Genomic DNA, 16,805 nt, shown 5'->3' on the forward strand with positions numbered 1-16,805 from the left:
TTGTAAATATCAATTTGCTTCTTCAAAATTCTTTCAACAAGCAAATCTCCCTTACTTTCCGGGTCTGGCCGAAACCTGACTACAAACACACAGACGTGTGATAAACTGTTGTGGTTCTGTTCGCCGAGCTTAGAATTTGTCTTGCAAACGTTTCGTCCCCTCTCTGGGTGACATCCTCAGTGCTTGGGAGCCTCCTGTGAAGCGGTTCTGTGCTGTTTCCTCTGGCATTTATAGTGGCTTGTCTCTGCCGCTTCCGGTTGTCAGTTCCAGCTGTCCGCTGTCGTGGCCGGTATATTGGGTCCAGGTCGATGTGATTGTTGATAGAGTCTGTGGATGAGTGCCATGTCTCTAGGCCACTACAGACTGGCGGGCGAATATTATCTCTAAATACTTCCATTGATTTAGGCTCCACAATTATCTGTGTTAAGGATTTCCAGGTACTTATTGCCTTCTGGAACGCAAAACGTCTTTGAATCTCAATTTTAAATCGATGTCGATAATTCTGTATCAATGTCCCTGAGTTTGTGACTCCGCTGAGGAATGGAAACACCTTCCTAAATTCTATCTTTTTTAAGCCCCATCTGTATTTTGTATGTTTCAGTAATATCACTAAACATTCATTTCGATTACAGTGAATACACAAAGAACATAGAACATAGAACATTACAGCGCAGTACAGGCCCTTCGGCCCTCGATGTTGCACCGCCCTGTCATACCACTCTGAAGCCCATCACACCTACACTATTCCATGTACGTTCATTTGCCAGTTCAATGACAACTTAAATGCACTTAAACTTGGCGAATTTACTACTGTTGAGGGCAAAGCATTCCATGCCCATTTTAAAAGCACAATTTTAAAAGTTATTGATAAGTCAACATTTCCATCCCAGGAATCAGCCAGTTACTTGTTGCACAAGCATGATAAACTTATGTTTGAAACACAGTTACACCACAATCCCATTGTACTGCACTTTGCTGCACTTCGTTTTGATTCCTCTCCATTTTTAGAACTCATTTGTTGGTCTTGCACGTCGCTGGTTGACCAGTATTAATATCACAACCCTATTTGATCTTGAGAAGGTGGTGTTGAGTTGCCGACTTTTTTCACTGGAGTCCACCTGCTGTGGGTTGACCCAGAATGCCGTTAGGGAAGGGAATTCAAGGATTTTGACACAATGAAGAAACCGGGGTGTGGATGGGTGGGTACATTTCTAAGTCAGGGTAGTGAGTGATGTTGAAGTGTTCTGAGGCAGAAGATGAGGCATTCTTCTTCAGGTGTAAGGATTTAAGGGAGTGGCGGTGGAGGAGGCCCAGGACCTGCATGTCCTCGGCAGAGTGCGAGGCGGAGTTGAAATGTTGAGCCACAGGGCGGTTGGGTTGATTAGTGCAGATGTTCCTTGAAATGCTCTGCGAGGAGGCGTCCAGTCTCCCCAATGTAGAGGAGACCCCATCAGGAGCAACGGATACAATAAATGATATTGGTGGATGTGCTGTGAAACTTTAATGGATGTGGAATGCTGCTTTGGGGCCTCGGATGGAGATGAGGGAGGAGGTGTGGGCGCAGGTTTTGCAATTCCTGCGGTGGCAGGGGACGGTGCCAGGATGGGAGGGTGGGTTGTAGGGGACCGTGGACCTGACCGGGTACTCACGGAGGGAATGGTCTTTGTGGAAAGGGGTGGGGAAAGAAATATATCCCTCGTGGTGCGGTCCATTTGGAGGTGGCAGAGATGCAGTTAATGCAAAGGTTGGTTGAGTGGAAGGTGAGGACCAGGAGGGTTCTGTCCTTGTTACCGTTTGGGGTGGTGCAGTTTGAGGGCGGAGGCGTGGGTTGTGGATGAGATGCGTTGGAGGGCATCTACAACCACGTTGGAAGGGAAATTGCAGTCTCTAAAGAAGGAGACCATCTGCTGTATTCTGTCGGGGAACTGGTCCTACTGGGAGCAGATCCGGCGGAGGCGGTGGAATTGGGAGTAGGGTTGGCATTTTAGCATGAGGTAGGGTGGGAAGAGGCGTAATCGAGGTAGCTATAGGAGTCGGTGGGTTCGTTAAAAATGTCAGTATCAAGTCGGTCGTCATTAATGTAGTTGGAAAGGTCCAGTAAAGGGTAGGCGGTGTTAGAGTGGGTCCATGTGAATATAAGGTTGGTGTGGAATGTGTTGATGAAGTTGATGAATTGCTCAACTTCCTCGCGGGAGCACGAGCTGGCGCTGATACAGTCATCAATGTAGCGGAGGAAGAGGTGGGGTGTGGAACCAGTGTAACTACGGAAGATTGACTGTTCTACGCAGCTGACAAAGAGCCAGGCAGAACTGGGGCCTATTCAGTTGCCCATGGATACCCCTTTGGTCTGGAGGAAGTGGGAGGATTCAAAGGAGAAATTGTTAATGGTGAGGACCAGTTCGGCCAAACGAATGAGAGTGTCGTGGAAGGGTACCTTTGGGGGACTTCTGGAGAGGAAAAAACGGAGGGCTTGGAGGCCCTGGTCATGGCGGATGGAGGTGTAGAGGGATTGGATATCGATGGTGAAGAGGAGGCGTTCGGGGCCGGGAAAACAGAAGTCTTGGAAGAGGTGGAGGGTGTGGGTGGTGTCTCGAACGTATGTGGGGAGTTCCTGGACTAGGGGGAATAGGAAAGTATACAAGTAGGTGGAGATGCGTTCGGTGGGGCAGGAGCATGCTGAGACAATGGGTCAGCGGCGTTGGTCAGGCCTGTGGATCTTGGGAAGGAGTTAGAATCGGGCAATGCAGGTATCCCGGACAACGAGTTTGGAAGCTTTTCATGGGTCATCTCCTCAGGTGATCAGGTTCTGTATGGTCTGGGAGATGATGGTTTGGTGATGGTGGGTGGGATCATGGTCGAGGTTCGAAGAGAAAGATGTGTCTTCGAGTTGGCATCTGGCTTCGGCGTTGTAGAGGTCAGTGCGGCAAACTACCACTGCACCCCCTTTATCAGCTGGCTTGAGAGTGAGGTTGGGATTGGAGCACAGGGATTGGAGGGCTGTGCGTTGTCAGGATGAGAGTTTGGAGAGGGGGAGGGGGTAGACAGGTTCAGGTGGTTAATGTCTCGGTGGCACTTGGAAATGAAGAGAGCGAGGGCGGGTAATAGGCCTGCGCAGGGCATTCAGGTAGGTGGATTGTGTTGATCTAATACCCATTTGAATTTACAAAACTGAAATATATTTACATGGGACGCTTGAAGGAGTTAGCAACAGGAACCAACTACACAGAAAGTGGAAAATCCATTCCCTTTCTCCAGCCTGTTACACAGGAACTGCAGAGGTTGTCCAGGCCATTTGGCACAGTCACATCAGAAAAAGGTAGCGCTGCACAGCCCCTGGAGCCTGACACACAGTTTCACGAGAACACCAACAAGTCCCTCGTGTCTATAATACTGGACCCAGACTAGGACATGCAGTACCAATATTCTGTTACACAGCAACAGGATCAGTCCATTCTGTTTCTGAAAGTCTGAACCACAGGAACTGTAAGTGGCCACAACGTAATTGGAGATTGGTAAACTGGAATAAGAGAAGGGCAATCAGCCTTTCGAACCTGTTGCACAGAAAACGGAGAAAGGCATGAAAGTATTTGCGATGTTTTTGTTGGAAAGGAGGAGGTAATTCGGCCACTTGTCTGGTGATAGGGGAAGACCAATCACACACTCGACCTCAATTCAGGGATACAGGAGGAGACCCTTCAGTACCTAGAAAATGTTGTGGAGAAATATGTGAAGACTCTTCAGCTCCATAAACTGAAACTTTAGGAAAACCATCTGATAATTCACTTCAGAAGCTTGTAGCCCAAACGCCTGAATGTCGACTTCACCAGCTTCAAAATCCCTCCATCGCTAGCGTTTTCCGATGTCCCCACTCCCTGACTTGACCTACCCTGTTCATCTTCTCACTCACATATTTGCTGCATCCTTCCAACTGATCAATCGTAAGAACCCACTTCATGCATCCAAATATCACCATTCCTCCTACTCTTCCCCGATCCTCACACGGCTCTCTCTCTGCATCCTTCTGGGTTCCTTTCACCTCCCCAGCCCTGACATAGTGTCTTGGCCAGAAATGTAGACTCTGATGCTGTCATACCTGCTGTGCCTTTCCAGTTTCACATCTATTGAGTGCCTAGTGTCACGTTGTGACCTCCACAGCAACTTTGTAATTTTGATTTTCATAGATTTTTAAAAACATTATTTACTGGCATGTTGTTCCCACAATTTAACTACAAGAAATAGGTAACACATAATTTGCCATATCTGCTTCTGTCTGCTTCGAACTGATTTCCTTTGTTTCAACCGCACTTGAAAATAACTCTTCTTATGCTGCAGCTCATTCATACTATTTCCAGTATACTCAATAGCTTCCTTGCTTTTATACTCTGTATGTCTATTCATAAACCCAATGATCCATGAGCTTTCTTCATAAACCTTTCCACTTGCCCGGCCACCTATCATTTCCTGTCTTCTGTAGCCCTCTCTCCTTAAGCAAGGGTATTATATTTACCAGTACTCCCTCACTCCAGTGATTACTGTAAGATAGGCAGCAATGCCTACAAAATTTCCTAAGCATTCTCAGAACTCTATCTGGACGGGATCATTTTTCATCTTCAGATCTTCCAACCTCCCCAGAACCTTCTCTGTCGTGGTGGTCACGGGACAGAACCTGCCCCTTGATTCTCTAGAACTTCTGGCAGACTGCTTGTTTCTTTCACAAGAAGACAGAGACAATGTATCTGTTCAACTTCTCTGCCATTTCTTTGTTTCCCATAGCTCCTCCCACCTCATTTATCAACAGTCTAATATTTGCTCTGGCCTTCCACCCCTCCCTGTTACATATGATTTTAATTGAATTGAAATTAATTGAATTGAATTGAATTTAGTTTCACGTGTAGGGAGGCACAGTGAAAAGTTTTGTCTTGCGAGCAATACAGGCAGATCACACAGTCAATATGATAGATAACTAAGTACTAGGTAAACAGCGGCAAAAATTTAAAAAAAACACAGGTGCAGGCCAATGCTAAGAGTATGTGAGTCTATTCACTATTCGAACAACAGTCGGGTAGAAACTGTTTCCAAACCGGCTGGTGCGTGTGCTCAAGCTTATCTCGCTTCTCCCCGAGGGGGGAGATTGTAGAAAAAGCATAACAAGGATGGGATGGATCTTTGCGAAAATTGGCGGCCTTTCCTTGTCAGTAGTCCTGATAGATGGATTCGAGCGAAGTGAGGTCGGACTACAAACCTCTTGCAATCTTCTTTTATATTAACAAAATTACTGTCGTATTTCATCTTCTCCTCTTTGTTGCTTTTATTAGTTATCCTCCACCGCTATTTATAGGCTTCCTAATGCTTTGGATTACCAATAATCATCACCACATAATATGTTTGCTGCTTCCTTTTCATGATATCCCTGTCTTCCCTTTTCATTGACGGTAGCCTTGACCTTCACTTAATATGTTTCCTCATCCTTGGGATGGGTTTCAGTTGGGCCTCTAAATTAACCCCAGGAACCCTTGCTCGTGCCGCTTCTATATCTTCCCTGCTCAGCTTCCTTTCCAATCAACTCTCCCATGTCATTGAAGGTACATTACTCAATTATAATCACATCACATCAACAAAAGACCAATAGATATAAACTTAAAAAAAGAGGTTTCAGACATGGGACACTGAAAGCAATTGGAGCATTTATTAACTAAATACAAAGAAACAGAGATAACATGAATGAAGAGATGTAAAAAATAGAGAAAATAGATTATTGATAGAAGTAGATGTACTTCAATACTTCTGCCAATTGTTGTGTGCAGTGATCTCCTGTACAGTGTGTCTACAACAGATTTTATATGCTCAAGTGCTGGGTCTAATGCCAGACCTTTTGTCTCCAATGACATTACAGATATCAGCTGTTGACAAAACCAAGCAGGATAATATATTTATGTCCCCGAAGAAATGGATTAATTGAAATAAGACGAGCCGACCAGAAACAGGAATATATAACAGACTGGGAGACTAGAACAGGGAATTCCAGAAAAGTGCGGGTGGGACGTTGAGAGAAGGGAACATAACACCCCAGCAAAGGATTAAATAACGTTTTAATATTTTATAAATGTTGAATGCCATATCCGTCCTAAATGTTGTTCACTGTGTCGCCGTTGTTCATATGTGCACAACAGATTGAGAATGAACTGTATTATCTGTCTGCACACACTGATGACACCGTTTTTCTTAACCTATTTACGTACATTCAATTTCAGATTGCCCTGCTTTTTTTGACATCGTCACGCGCCTTTACTTCTACCAAATGTGTTCTGTTCCTTTCTGTTTTTCAGTTTAATCTGTCCATCAAGAAGTAATTGGTGACTGGGTAATATAACTTTACACCTCTACAGTCTCCACAGCGACTGTTTCCTATTTCTTTCAGTTTCTTAATGAATGACACATACAAACCCTCTCTGACCCTTTAATGCCAATAAGTAAGGCAATTGTAAATGTAGCTCTTACTTTTGGATGAAGGCCAAAATATCTGAAAAAGAAGACACTGTGCGATAAGATGATTCCAGCCATACAAACATATTATTGAAGTGCATGGTGTTAAAGAATTTTTAAAAAGACTTATGAGAGCTGTGAGAGTAAATCCCTTTATGTGTTCCGAACAGTTGCACACAGAGACAGTTTTTTAGATTGGTAGTTGTTGTTGGTGGATGAAACTTCAGTGTAGTAACAAACTGTCGATTAGTACTTGTGACCGCGGATACACAGAGCACTCATGTGGATAACACAGCAGAATAATGGAGACAGTGAAGAGCGATTATTACATTTCACCTTTACTTCTAACATTGTTGGAGGAATTGGAGCTCAGCAAAAAGGCCAATAGCAGGCGATGCCAATATCTCAGGTAGAGCAATATTGTTGTTACATTAAATTGTTTGTTATGAAAGAGGTTATCTGGAGCTTTTTGTTCAGTGACTGTGATCGACTTCAGTCTCCATGAATCCAAACTGCAGAATTTCTCTCTTTTCTTCATAAGAGGCTTCTTTCAATGTGTTATCCCATAGTATCCGTGGCAGCGTCATCCTCAACATGACTGGACTCAACAGCTCCACAGTGAGGGAGAGATCCAAATCTGAGAACATTGGACTGGAATGATCTAACAATTGATCAGATCCTGAGAACACTAACTTGGAATGTTACAAAAATGGACAGCAATTTACCTGATGGTTTTTACGATCTCTGATAATTGGGCATGCTTAACTTTGTGGATACAATGTATATTGATAACTGTTCAGGCAGGTTACTCTCTCATCCTTGCTACTTGGATTTCCTGATAAGTCCAAATGTAAAATAAAACACCAGGTTATAATCCAACAGGTTTATTTCGAAATAGTCGCTTTCAGAGCGCTCCAAAAGCTAATGCTTCCAACTAAGGCTTTTGGACAATTACTTGGTGTTGTGTGATTTTTGACTTTGACCACCTCAGTTCAGCATCGTCATCTCCACATGATATATCTGTCTACTTATTACTCTTGCCAACCATTGTGAACGCTATCGTTATTTCTGTTATCTATATTTGGCAAATATGTAAACTATGATTCTCACTTTCAGTAACAAGCCTCATTCCTGTTTCATACCATTCACTGACAAACATCTGAGGAATCACAAAAGTGTTCATAACTATGATTACACCATTTTTTCCTCGTCTGACTTGTATCTGAATCATTCCTTCATCACCCAACCTGACCACGACCACCTCCAAAATATTTCCAGTCTTCATTTACTCCTCAGTGTTGTTTTGAATAAATCACCATCTACACTTTTCTAGTTGCAGCTGCTTCTGACCAGCCTTCCAGTTATAAAATTTTTGATCCCAAATTTTTCCTTATCTCTTCCTGGAGCTACGTCATTCACATTGACGATCAAGTGACAGATTCATTAAACTATGCCGATTCTGGAACTTTCCCAGCAGGACTGTTATCTCCTGAGTTCAGTCCTCTGATGCACTCACTCAGTGAGGGAGGCCATCTCTGCTGCAGAGATGAAGATACAGAAAATCTTCCAGAAATACTATTGACAAAGTAACTGCCGAAAATGAGAAACTGTGACACGTTAGAATTAATTTAGTGCAATTACTCTAAAAGGCGATTGAATTGAAGTTTCGTAAATTGCTGCATCAGATAAGCTCCATAACACAGAGTTTTCCTGCAGGTGGGAATACAGGTAGTGAAAGAAATATACAGTCATTCCAAACAGAAACAGCAATTCTCTCCAGCAATTCCACGCTGCCCATAATCCCAAACTAACCTAGTCCAAACTGCCTGTACTTGAACCATATCGCTCTAAACTTTTCAGATTCGCGTACATATCCAAATGCATTTTAAACGTTGAAACTACAAGAATGAATTCCTTATTATTATTCAAATGCCTTCAATTCTGAAAATTCTATTTCTTGCAGAATGAAAAAGTAGCCATGCAATTCTGCTGTCTGGAACGTAGCTACAGGAACTGGAACTGAAAACAAACAAAACACAAATACTGGACAACATCATGTCATTTATCAGGAAAATATTATAATTTTGAGAAGGAACATGATACCGAGACGCTTGCGGAATCATGATATGACTCGAAAAAATGTGGAATTCTTTGGTGAGTCTTCCACAAATTAGCACCAGTGGGAGTTTTGTGCTTGAATTTGTAACGTTTTTCACATGGTTACTGACAGGTGAGCGAAAGTCCATGGCTTAGGAGAGAATATACTACTTGGATTAAGAATTAGTTAATGGAGACAGTACAGAGAGCAGCACACTTTTCTGGACTAAAGGCTGTTACTCATGAGTAATCACACTTATCAATGTTTGGAAATACAGCAAATTGAAAGTCAGACAAATGTCTGGAGTATAAGAAAGAAATAGCATGCATCTTATTTTGTATCTATTAAATTGTGCGTGGTTAGGAAGTGTGGTTGTCCAAAAGGACCTACATGTCTAAGCCATGAATCATCAAAATAGTCCATACTCAGCCGTAAGTGAAGGGTCATTGAACGTTGTGTTGTTTTTCATTCTAAGATGATTCAAGAACATAAGTAAAGGCAACTTCCTGCAGCAGTAGAACCTTGCTCAGAGAGTTTTAAAATACTGTGTGCAGAATTGATCTCCTTTTCATGGAGTGACCTCCTTGCACAGGCAAAAGCAATAGTTCCAGAAGGAGAGAGTGCAGAAGCTGAGTGATTAGTTTATCGCGCTCTGAGAGAAGACAAAATGGCGACATTGAAATTTGGGTGTTGGTGAGGATCATTTATTTCCAAAGGAAACATTGATGGGGTGATAAATTCCAAACTTTACCCAGGTATGATTGGTTTGCTTTGTTGTCACGTGTAACTCAGTCCACGGAACAGCTTTGTGAGTAGTGCCGGCATAACTTAAGAACATATACAGATAGGGAATGGATGCAGGAGTAGATGATTCGGGCCATCGAGACCACATCACTGTTCAATTAGATCTTGAATGATTATGCAATCTCAGTATCCAATTCTGGCTTTCTCTCCATACTCATTGATCCTTTAAGCCACAATGGCCACGTCTCGCTCCCTATTGGATATTTCGACTGATTGACCCCAACAGCTTCCTGTAGGAAAGACTTCTTCAGGTTCACAACTCTTCAAGTGAAAAACGTCTTCCGCATCCCTGTCCTGAATGGGCTATCCCTTATGGTTAGAGTGTGGACCCTCGTTCTGGAGTTCCCCAATATTAGGAACATTCTTCCTGCATGTAATCTGTCCAATTCCACTTGGAGGTTATATGCTTCAATGAGATTCCTCCTCATACTTCTAATTCCGACAAGTCCTATCCCAGTTCATCTAGTCTTTCCTTGTGTATCAGGTATGTAAAAACAATGACTGCAGATGCTGGAAACCAGATTCTGGATTAGTGGTGCTGGATGAGCACAGCAGTTCACGCAGCATCCGAGGAGCAGCGAAATCGACGTTTCGGGTAAAATGCCTTCATCAGGAATAAAGGCAGTGAGCCTGAAGGGTGGAGAGATAAGAGAGATGAGGGTGGGGATGGGGAGAAAGAAGCATAGAGTACAATAGGTGAGTGGGGGGAGGGGATGAAGGTGATTGGTCGGGGGGGTGAGGGTGGAGTGGAAAGGTGGAAAAGAAGATAGGCAGGTAGGACAAGTCATGGAGACAGTGCTGAGCTGGAAGTTTGGAAGTGGGAGTGGGGTGAGGTGGGGGAAGGGAAATGAGGAAACTGTTGAAGTCCACCTTGGTGTCCTGGGGTTGAAGTGTTCTGAGGCGGAAGATGAGGCGTTCTTCCTCCAGGCGTCTGGTGGTGAGGGAATGGCGGTGAAGGAGGCCCAGGTCCTCCATGTCGGCGGCGGAATGGGAGGGAGAGTTCAAAGGTTGGGCCACAGGGCGGTGTGGTTGATTGGTTCGGCTGTCCCAGAGATGTTCCCTAAAGCGCTCTACATTGGTGTCCAGTCTCCCCAATGCAGAGGAGACCGCATTGAGAGCAACGGATATTGGTGGATGTGCAGGTAAAACTTTGATGGATGTAGAAGGCTCCTTTAGGTACTTGGGATAGAGGTGATGTAGGAGGTGTGGGCGCAGGTTTTACAGTTCCTGCGTTGGCAGGGGAACGTGCCAGGATGTGAGGGTGGGTTTTAGGGGGGCGTGGATTGGACCAGGTAGTCATGGAGGGAACGATCTTTATGTAAACGGGTGGAGAGGGAAATATATCCCTGGTGGTGGGGTCTTTTTTGGAGGTGGCAGAAATGTCGATGGATGATTTGGTTGAAGCAAAGGTTGGTTGGGTGCAAGGTGAGCACCAGGGGCGTTCTGTCCTTGTTACGGTTGGAGGAGTGGGGTCTGAGGGCGGATGTGCAGGATGTGGACGAGATGCGTTGGAGGGCATCTTTAACCACATGGGAAGCGAAATTGCTGTCTCTAAAGAAAGAGGCCATCTGGTTTGTTCTGTGGTGGAACTGGTCCTCCTGGGAGAAGATACGGTGGAGGCGGAGGAATTGGGAATACGGGATGGCATTTTCGCTAGGAGGTAGGGTGGGAAGAGGTATAATCCAGGTTGCTGTGGGAGTCCGTGTGTTTGTACTGACATTGCTACCAGTTTGATTCGAGCAATAAATACGTAGATTGAAGTCTTCCATAATGACGGCTGTAACTTCTAATTTTGATAATGTCCCCGACTTCAGAACTACTATTTGGTGATCTGTGCACCAAATGCCTTGTTTTCCCATTTGGTGCAGCTCCACTCATGCAGAAACCAACTGGTCCCAGATAATGTCCTCCCTTTCTGTTGTGTTAATCTCCTCCTGAACAGCAACGCCACCCAACTCCATTTCCAATCTTCGAAATTTCCTGAAAGTTGAATAAATTTTCACTTTGAGTTCCCATCCTTGGTCCCCTTGAAGACAGGTCTGCTTGATTCCAATACATCATATCCATGAATGACTGTCTGCACTGATATTTCAGCCATCGTATTATCAACACTCCTCGCTTTGAGATACAAACTTTAGTCTTTTTCTTGTTAGAGATTTACCGCTCCTTTAGAATCATGGTATAATGAGGATCTTTTTGATTTTTATTACACTTTGATATAGATTGCTTAATTATCTGAGAAGTCATGAATGGTGCTGAACAGTGTGCAATCATCACTGAGCATTCCCGAAATCTGACCTTATGATGGAGTGAAGATCATTGATGACGCAGCTAAAGATGACTGGCCCTGGGCACTTTCCTGGGAAAGTCCTGCAGCCATAGCCTGTATCTGAGAAGATGTACCTCAGCCATATTCCTATGTGAAACCTGCACATCCAGAGTGGAAAAGTGTGTCGCTGGAATAGCATAGCCGGCCAGGCAACACCAAGGAATAGGTAACGATCATAGGGTGGAAAGATACTTGGACAGAGCAAGGCATACAGGACGTACACTAGACAAGCTCAGCATGAGGGAAGTGGGTACTGAAGATGATGAAGATCAGAGTCAAGATTAGAGTGGCGCTGGAGAAGCACAGCAGGTCAGGCTGCATCTGAGGAACAGGAAAAGTCGACGTTTCTGGCAAAAAGCCCTTCATCATGACGAACTAGATTACGATTAGTCGAATTTCGAGAGTCCATTTATCAATCTCATGGGGCATTCATAATAGTTGATGTGCCTCTGCAGAACCCCAAGGCGATTGATCTGAATGTACACTCCTCACATTAATGTGCAGTCGGTGTGTGATCTTGGACTGAATGTCTTGTTTTACACAAACCCCAAATCAGCCACCATATCTTGCTTCTGAAACAGTAAGACATGTCCGCCAGCCTCTGTCTTCCGTAGGGAACACAGGTATGTCTTCTCGGAGATGGAAGATGCCTCCTTGATATTTATGGACTCGACCACACCCCCTCAAAAATATCTTAAGAAGGTCGTCTAGATTCTAACGCTTTATTCTTTTAAAGGCAGATGTAAAGTCTCTGATCCAGATGCAATGTGACTAGTCAAACTACTCAGTAATAAGTTATGCACAATCTATTTAAGCCTTATAGTCAAAATATGACAAACAACGTGAAATTAAGAATATCTTTATTGGAATACATCACACAATAATAGATGCAGTAACTATTGCTAACTAGCTGTTCAAATATTAAAACATCCCATAAATAGTCTCTTGTTAAAAAGGAAAGTTCAGACACAGATTCTCATAAACACTTCTCCCATTCAGGAGGAAAAAACAAAGAAAGAACACCAAGAGAAAATTCGCAGTCAGTACCAGTAAGGAGACATTCACTGAAGCCTCTAACTCTGATGAGACCCCAATAGCTTCCGATGTTACTGAGAAACGAAAACCAAGAAATCCTAACCTGTGTTCGCTGGCCACATCAATTCAAGCTGCATTACAATAAACACAAGTCCTCCAAAGTTGTTCACTCATGTGTTCTAACTGGACAGCTTGGTACCTTTCGTTCAATCTCTCTCAGAAAAAATCAGGAGAAAATCACTTCTTAATGCTGCAGTTTTGTCACACAAGTCAGCACATGGAGCTGTTAAACAGAAACCGGGGTAACCCAATCAGCCCCTTGGCCCTTCCGAATCGAACGAGGAAGTAGCGCTTCAATACATTGACTCAAATTCACAGGAGCTGTACGAGGCCATTTAGCCCCTCGAGTCAGTTACACAGGAAAAGGATGTAGTTTCAAATTTAATTGTGATACTTTCCATCTTAATGAAGAATTCTACTGCGAAAGGTCGCGCACCACAGTGTTTTTAATTAATACTTTTTATTACACTATATTTATCCTTAGTAAAGACAGATCCAAACTATTTTTAAACTGTTCTGCCATGACTTTGCTGTCCATTATGAGTTCACCTGATTCTAAGTGCTTTGGACCATCATTTGTCTTCATCAGTCTTTCTCTTCACATGTCAACAGAGACTTTTGCTACCAGTTAGTAAGTTCCCTGCAGGCTTATTTCCTTCGACATATTGTGTGAGGAAACCATTCCAAACACAGTCAAGGAGATCCCCCTCCCTCACATTGCTACCAGTTTTGTTAGGCCAATTAATATGTAGTTTCGAATCTTCAAACAAAATCTGCTGGAACTTCATGGCCTTCATCTCGAATTTCGATATAACCCGTTTTATCATACATACTGTTTGGCGGTCTGTACAACAAATGACTTTTTCCTTTTGGTGTTCGGCAGCTCCACTCATGCAGTTTTCACTCCGATGAATTGGACTGAAGGTGCTGAATCATTTCTTCCTTGTCCGATTGGACAGGGTCTGATTGAGTAACTTCTGGTTCCTGTTTAGCGGCTCGATGTGCTGTCTAGTGGGACAATGCCGTCGTTTTAAGAAGTGATTTTGACCGGATTCTGTTCTCAGGGAGAGATGGGACGAGATGTACTAAGCTGTCTCGTTAAGAACACTTGAGTAAGCAGCTTGGGAGACCTTGTTTTGAACGGTGTAGCCACGTCTCACACGTTAGGATTTCTGGGTGTTCGTTTCTCAATAAAATCAGAAACTTTTGGAGTCTCAACAGAGATAACAGTTTTCAGTGAATGTCTACTGGCTGCTACCGTCCCTGAATTTTCTCCTTGTGTACTTTTTTTTAACCTAATTATTTGGAGAAATGTTTGTGAGAATCTGTATCTGAGCTTTCCATTGAGCCAATTTTATATGGGATGTTCCTATACAGTTGCAGCATCTATTATTAGTCTGAATTACTCTTTATTTCGTTGAATGTTAACTGCACTGCTTAAATACTTTATGTGTATCTCATTACCGAGTAGTTTGATAAGTCACATCGCATCTGGATCAGAGATTTTACGTCTACATAATAAGAGACTGTCAGAACCTAGGCTACCTTCTTAATATAGTTTTGAGGGGGTCTTGTCTGGTCTGGTCCATAACACCCGTCTCCTTCTCTTGTTGTGTAATAGGCTGGAGGCACTAAATGGGCTATCCCTGCTCATTTCCAATTATTTCATTCGGCGGAATGGCTTCCTCATTTTCCTGTGAAAGCAGTGTGAGAAGCTGAATGAACTCTTCATTTCGAACTGTAGAATTGTGCAGTGACGAGCAGTACTGTTACATGAATGTTGCCTGCATTTTAATACCACAAGCTTCAATATTGCCCAGGTCTTATTGCACATGGACACACACTGTTTCAGGAGCAGATGGGAACACAATATTCTGAACACTGTGTGAGAATCTGTGTCCATCCCAACTTCTGATCTTATGATGAGGGAAAGACATTGATGAAGCAGCAGAAGATATTTGTGCTGAAAATTATACCCTGAGCATCTTCTACAGAGATTTCCCAGGACTGAAAGGATAGACATCCACGAACCACAAACATCTTCCTTTTTGCTTTGATTCGATTCAACTAGTATGGAGTTTACACTGATTCCCAATAATCCAATTGTGTTTCGCTCAATGATTTCATTGTCAGTCAACCTTGATATCAGGACCAGTCACGCTTACCTGAACCCTTGTATTTATCTCTTTTATTCATATTCATGGATCGTGGTATAGGAACAGTGAAGATTTCCTTCAAGTAGAGTATAGTGAATTTCAGGAATTATTCCTTCCAGAGTGTCAGAGGAGCTAGGTCACTGAGAATAATGAGAGAGAAGTGAGACGGATTCTGACATTACATAGAGTTGAGAGCTCTGGGGATTTATCATCAAAGAGTAGTTGAGACCGAAAGCAGATCTGCCATTATCTATTAAAGGGCAAGGCACGTGTGTGTGTGTGTGTGTGTGTGTGTGTGTGTGTGTGTGTGTGTGTGTGTGTGTGTGTGTGTGTGTGTGTGTGTGTGTGTGTGTGTGTGTGTGTGTGGTGGGGGCGTGGTGGTGTTGGAGAGGTGAACAACATGCTCCTGTTTCTGATGTTGTCACATTTTGTTATTGCAAACTTAGTGGGTGTTATTTTCCTGGAAGTTCTGTTATTGAATGTTGCAGTCAGGGAGACCAGAGGAATTTGTGATTTCTAGGTGTAATAAGGGGGCTATATTCACAGTGAATATGGGTCTACAAAATTACCACCAAATGAAGCATAAGCAGGTTTTTGAAGCTCTGTAAAGACAGATGAGGTGCGTCTTTTGTACCAAACTTGGGTTTTCCAATTTAATTTTCCAAACGAACCCAAACTGTGCCTGACAGTTCTTCAGGACTGAATGGTCTTCTCTGTTTCTGTGCACCAGCTTACCGAAGGAAGTGGCCAGCTACTGCTCCTGTCGATCAGATCTGAAGGGCTGAATGGATCAGAGAAACATCAGACTGAGGAGCAGGAGTGGGCAGTGAGATATGTTGAGCGGTGTTCACCAGCCAATAAGATCAAGATTGACCAGTTTGGGGTCTCAGCCCACTTTCCTATCTGTCTCCCATTATTTGTAACACACTTTTCTGTCAAATATTGAACATACTCAGCTTGGAATAAATATAAACAGAAAAGCACCATAAACTTCTGCAGAAGAGCATTCCCACTTTAAAGTCACTTTTATAATTTCTCCTCATCCCTCGTATAGAGTTGGAGAGTCATGCATTTCACAAACGGACAATTTAGTACAGCTTGACCACGTGGACCTCTTATACCAAGATATACCAATCATATTTTACAGGATTTTGCCCATATCCATCGAAATTCCTCCCATTCATGTACCTATGCAGATGCCTATTAAATGTTGAAATTGGACCAATTCCTCTGTCAGCGCGCTCCGTACACGCCTCACTATTTGCATGAAAATGTTGCCACTAAGGTCCGTGTAAAATATTTCCTCTTTCACGTAAACCCATGCCTCTATTTGTGGACCCCCCTATCCTGGCAATGAACATGTTAGCTATTAATGTCATCCATGCATTTCATGATTTGTACACCTCGATAAAGTCATCCATCAATTTTCGATGCTCCAAGTTATTAAAGAAGCGCCAGTCCGTCCACACTCTCCCTTTGACTTAAACGCTACATTCCCCGCAATATCTTGGAAATCTTTTCTAAATTTTCTCAAGTCTAAAAATATCCTTTCTGTAGCAGGGCGAATCAGATTAACCAAATTATTCCAAATGTGGCCTCACCAACATCTTGTACATCCGCAACATGGCATTGCAACTCCAATACTCAATGCACTGCAGAATGAAGGTAAGCCCACCAAATGTGTCCTTCACTGTCCTATCTACCGCCAATTTCAAGGAACTGCGTCTGCACCCCGAGGTCTACTTCTTCGACAACAGTCTCTGGGTTCCAGGATAAAGTTTATAATTCCTGCCATGCTCCACCCTACCAGAACGCACGCCTCACATTTATCTAAATTAAA

Source organism: Chiloscyllium punctatum, chromosome 51 (genome assembly GCF_047496795.1).
Source record: "Chiloscyllium punctatum isolate Juve2018m chromosome 51, sChiPun1.3, whole genome shotgun sequence".
NCBI classification, from domain to species: Eukaryota; Metazoa; Chordata; class Chondrichthyes; order Orectolobiformes; family Hemiscylliidae; genus Chiloscyllium; species Chiloscyllium punctatum.